This window comes from Triticum aestivum, chromosome 7D (genome assembly GCF_018294505.1).
Source record: "Triticum aestivum cultivar Chinese Spring chromosome 7D, IWGSC CS RefSeq v2.1, whole genome shotgun sequence".
Lineage (NCBI taxonomy): Eukaryota > Viridiplantae > Streptophyta > Magnoliopsida > Poales > Poaceae > Triticum > Triticum aestivum.
This window is the reverse complement of record NC_057814.1, coordinates 263,235-268,610: the sequence shown is the minus strand read 5'-3', so window position 1 is coordinate 268,610 and position 5,376 is coordinate 263,235.

The following is a 5,376-nucleotide window of genomic DNA, read 5'->3' as shown; positions in this document are numbered from 1 at the left end:
TCGTCGTCGCCCTGCCCCGCCCTTCGCCGCCGTCGCCCCCTACCCCGAGCGCGCGCCCACTGCCCCGTCGCCATCCTCGCCGCCGACCCCGCGGTCCTCCTCACCTTGGTCCGGCCGGCGCCCTCACTGGCCCGCATTTTTTCTTGTTTTTTTTCATATATATACTTGTTTTTTTATATATATGATGATATATATGCTTGTTATCATAATTGTTTTTGTTCATATATATATGTAATGATTTTTTTATAGAATATGATGTTTTTTTCATAGATGATCACATATATGATGTATGCATGGATGTGGATGAAATATGATGTTTTTTTGTTCATAGAACATGATGAAATATGAACAATGCATTAGGCAAAACCTTTACTTTTTTCGAAATATGAACATGATGAAATATGAACAATGAAATATGAACAATGATGAAATAGGAAGAAAGGAGAAGAAGAGGAGAGGAAGAAGAGGAGAAATAAATAAGACGAGGAAAAAAGAAGAAAAAGAAGAGGAGAAGAAGAAAGGAATAGAAGAGAAGAAGAAAAAATAGAAAAAATTCTATTTTTTCTTCTTCTCTCCTCTATTCCTTTCTTCTTCTCCTCTTTTTTCTTCTTCTTTTTTTTCTTCGATCTTCTCCTCTATTCCTTTTCTTCTTCTCCTCTTTTTATTTCTTCTTCGTTTTCTTATGTTTTATCGGGTCTGTCGTCGTCGATATACCCCTCTCCCGATAACTTCAACATGAGGGGGGGTCGATATACCCCCTCCCCGATAATATTATTTTCCCATGTACGTATGTCGTCGTTGTCGATATAACCCCCTCCCGATAAATTCAACACGTGGGGGGGGGGCTCGATATACCCCCTCCCCGATAACATTATTTTCCCATGTATGTATGTCGTCGTTGTCGATATATATAACTCCCTCCCAGATAACTTCAACATGATGGACGGTCGATATTTATACCCCCTCTCGACCGTGATAACTTATACCACGGGAGCACCCCCCCCGGCCCTCTCGCTCGATCAAAACTCTCGAGGACACCCAAACCCTAGAAAAAAACAATGTCGGTCTCATACCCCCTCCCGCCGCGCCCCTACCCTTGAAGTGTTGCCGAGGCCACCCCAAACCCGGAATAAGCTAGGTCTACGTTTGCACTAATATATCCACCTACTGTCATGTTTGTGTAATAATTGCCATGTTGTAATATTTGCAGAAACAATGGAGCACGGACGAGACGAGCAAACAGAAGAGGTGTTGGGGGACATAATCTTAGCCGGAGGTGATATCTTGTCGTATCTTAACGACAATGATGGTCTGGAAGAACAGGGTGAAGAAGCAGGCTACAGTGATCGAAGAGTGGAGGAGGAAAGACATGATTATGATGGCTCTGGTGACCCAATGCTGGTGCAAGAAGGAGCCCGTGGTGACGGCTCCGGTGACCGAACAGAGTCCGGCCAGGTAAATATATTAGTTAAGCCTGTGCTGACTAGCTAATTGATGCATTCATTGTTTTGGTATGTACACATATTAATTAACACTCGTCTTTCTCCTTTTTTCTAGCCCTCCGGATCGAGCACAACTTCGGTAAGAGACGAGGCCTGAAGAGAATGTTGCAGTCGGATGAAAGGTTTGAGATCACAGCAATCGTGCGCGACGGCCAACCGATTGAACCCATCCGGACAAAGGATGCATTTGCTGCTCAGTGCGGGGTTCTAGTTAGGGACAAGATACCGATCAGCATCCAGCAATGGTATAAGCCTAAGAAGGAAGACCCTGAGGTGTCTTATGTCAATGATATGCAGAAAGATGATCTTTGGACTGAGCTGAAGGCAAATTTCACCCTACCGCGAGAGGAGGATCCGGAGAAGCCAGTTAAAGAGCAATTAATCAAGTCTCATGCTCTTAAGAAGATGGCAGACCTATTCAGGAGGTGGAAGAATGAGCTGAAAACGTTTGTCGACAAAGAAGAGACACCAGAATTCATCGGCCGGTATGAGAAGATCAGAGATCACTGGCCCGCATTTGTGGCCCACAAGACATCGGAAAAGAGTAAGAAGATGTTAGCGACAAACAAGAAGAATGCTGCGAAGAAGAAGCATCACCATCGCACGGGATGAGGTGGATACCTCAAAGCCCATCCTAAGTGGGCCAAGGCTGAGAATGATCTGCTTGAAAAAGGGATCGAACCACAGACAATGAACTGGACAGACCGTTGCCGGACTTGGTTCTTCGGGGCTGGCGGAACCTTGGACCCTGAATCAGGGAGGTGCGTTTGGACGAACGAGCTTTTGAGAATACCAGTCAGGAAGATTCAGCAATATATCGATGCAGCGCAGCAAGGGACGTTCGTTCCAGACAGAGAGAACGACGAGCTCACAATGGCCCTCGGGAATCCTGAGCACCCTGGACGGACACGAGGCACGCCAGGCTCCATTCCGTGGAAGGCTGGTTTTCCGGACGCGAGCGGTTACAAAAGCCAGGAGAGGAGGAAAAAAGTGGAGCAGATCCAAATTCAGAAGCTGCACGAAAGGGTTCAAGCGCTAGAGGAACGAGACGGCAATCGACATGCCGAAACTACCCCCGAAGCTACACCGCCATCTCAGCGGAGAAGCAGCGTGGCTTCCACCGAGCTGCTTCAGCCGGAGCATGTCTTGACGGCTCCTACTAGCTACCCCGTGGATGCTATCACGGAGTCTCAACATTGCCACCTTATGGCGCAATGGCAGAACTTCAAAGTCAAGGCGGCTGTTGGCTCTGTTTTACCTCCTGAACCCGGCGCAACCTACCACTGTCGGCCGATTCCAGAAGGATATGCTAGGGTGATGGTGGATGAAATAATGGAGGGATTTGAGGACCTCCAGCTTGACCACCCTACCGGTGAAGGGGAGACTCGGCTGGGTTCTGCTCTGAAGACTCCATGCCTATGGCGGAAGGAGCTCATCAACCTTCCGAACTGGGCGGCTCCGGCGAGTAAGGGTACTCCGCCTCCTCCTCCGGCGAGTGATCAGGGCACTCAGCCTCCTTCTTCGGCGCGTGGCGGCACTCCGCCTCCTCCTCTGCCTCCTCCTCCGGCGAGTGATCAGGGCACTCAGCCTCCTTCTCCGGCGCGTGGCGGCACTCCGCCTCCTTCTCCGCCTGCGCCGGCGCGCCAGAGCAGCCAGCCTCCTCCTTCTCTGCCTCATCAGCAAGGGCGGAAGAGACCCGCCGCCGCTCCGGCTGCTCCGACGCGTCGTAGTCCTTCTCCTCTGCCTCGTAAGCAAGGAAAGAAGACAGCCGCAGCCGCTCCATCTGCTCTGCCGGCGTCTAGCAGTACAGCTGCCAGAGGCGGGAGGCAATACAAATTCGGTCCTTCTCTGAAGACTCCAGTGAAGTTACCATACGAGAGGACCGAGGAGGAAACCAGGGAGATCGTGCGAGCCGAAGTGACAAACTTCTTTGAAGGGGTGAAAGCAAAGAAACATCCACCTCCGGAGGAGAAGGTAGATCCGGTGAAAGCAAAGCGCACTCTGGCTGTCCTGACAAAACCACCAAAGTCTCCGCCGAGAGGCAACTATGAGCGCATTCTTGCAAAGACATATGCCGAAGCGGAGCGGTCGGGAAGTACGGACAGTGATCAAAGGTTAAAAGAACGACGAGCTGGGAAAAAAATTGCCCAGCTCGGCGAACAAGTGAACCAATCGTGCCCCCCGCTCAAGGTGTCAAAAGACATCGTCGCTAATGATCCGAGGATGGTGGCCGGTTATAGCAATCTTGGAGATTACCTGCCCGACGATGTACATTATGAAATCATGGAGGTGGACGAACACAAATACCATTACGGGAAGCCTCTCGTCAAAGATGAAAGATCTCTAACAACGATGATGCGAAGATTACATGATTGGTACATGAAAACCTGCAGAGAGTCTGATGGGATGAATACTTTGACGCTGAGAGTTAAACCGGAGCATGACCTCGTTGGAATTGAACTGTTGAATGTTCCATTTGAGGATTTCTTCCAGTTTTACAATCAAAAGGCCCTTGATAAAACAACGATCACTTGCTACTGTTTGTAAGTAGTACTACTTATGTCATTAAGTCTCTCTATATAGGTTAGCTCTTTCATTGCATGTATTTATAATTATCATCACTATATTATGCAGATTGAAGATCGCCGAATTGAAGAAAAGACAAATCAGTGATATTGGGTTCATTAACACAAATCTCATAGATGCATATCAGGTTGAAAAACATGCCAAAGAAGCCGAGGCCAACTTGCTACGATCGTTGGTATTAAATCAAAACAAAGATATAATACTCTTTCCTTACAACTTCAAGTGAGTGTTACTGTCTTGTGCATATTCGGTTTCCCTTATTAGTCCAGGTTATGGTAATGTAATTGATGACTTATGCATGCATGCCCAGCTTCCACTATATTCTCCTAGAGATTAAGCTTGAGCAGGGAGTAGTAACTGTCTTAGACTCGAGACGAAAAGATCCCCAGGACTATGCGAACATGACTCAAATGCTCGAGAAGTAAGTTAAATCGATCATTATCCACCATATCAGCAACTTTGTTCATTTCCTGATATCAAGTAATTGTTTTCTTTGTCTGGCAGGGTTTGGAGAAAATTCACCACAAAAGCTCCGGGACTGCCGAAGAAGCTGCAATTTAGACACCCGAAAGTAAGTACTATAGTAGCATGTTCCGCACATCTCCTAGTGATTCAAGCGCTAGTTTCATCAATACCATTTAGCATGCTTGCTTATCAGTTTGATTGACCTCTATTTCTTGTAAAGTGGTTGTGGCAGGAACCCGGGAATAATTACTGTGGATACTACGTTTGCGAGTCCATCCGCCACACGACCTGTGAGCGGGGCTACTCTGACGAACAATATGAAGTGTGTAAGCAATAATATTCACAAATTTATTTTATTACCATCATTTGTGTCGAGTTTCATTTATTCATATATATATATATATATATGTATGTATTGACCCCCTTCTTCAAATTAGATCTTTCAGATGCGTGATGAACTCCTAGCACCAGATCGTATGCGAGGAATTCAAGAGGAATTGGCGGCATTCTTCCTTGACCACGTGATCGCTGAAAACGGAGAATAGTATGTGGACCCTGTGTTCTTACAATTTAATTAGGAGATTATATTGTAAGAGATAATTATTGTATATATGTAGCCGGTAGTGTCAGATAGATATACGAGAACTTGTTGTTCGACCAATCTCTCGGAGAAGGAGAGGTGGTCGATATCACTTCTCTCTGTATCCATATGTTCATGACGATCTTCTGTTTCCTTCATTTGCTTACTAGCTAGCGTGTCTAGTCCTCTCCATACGTATATAGTACGTAGCGTCGACCAAGCACGGAGATAAGAGAGGACACT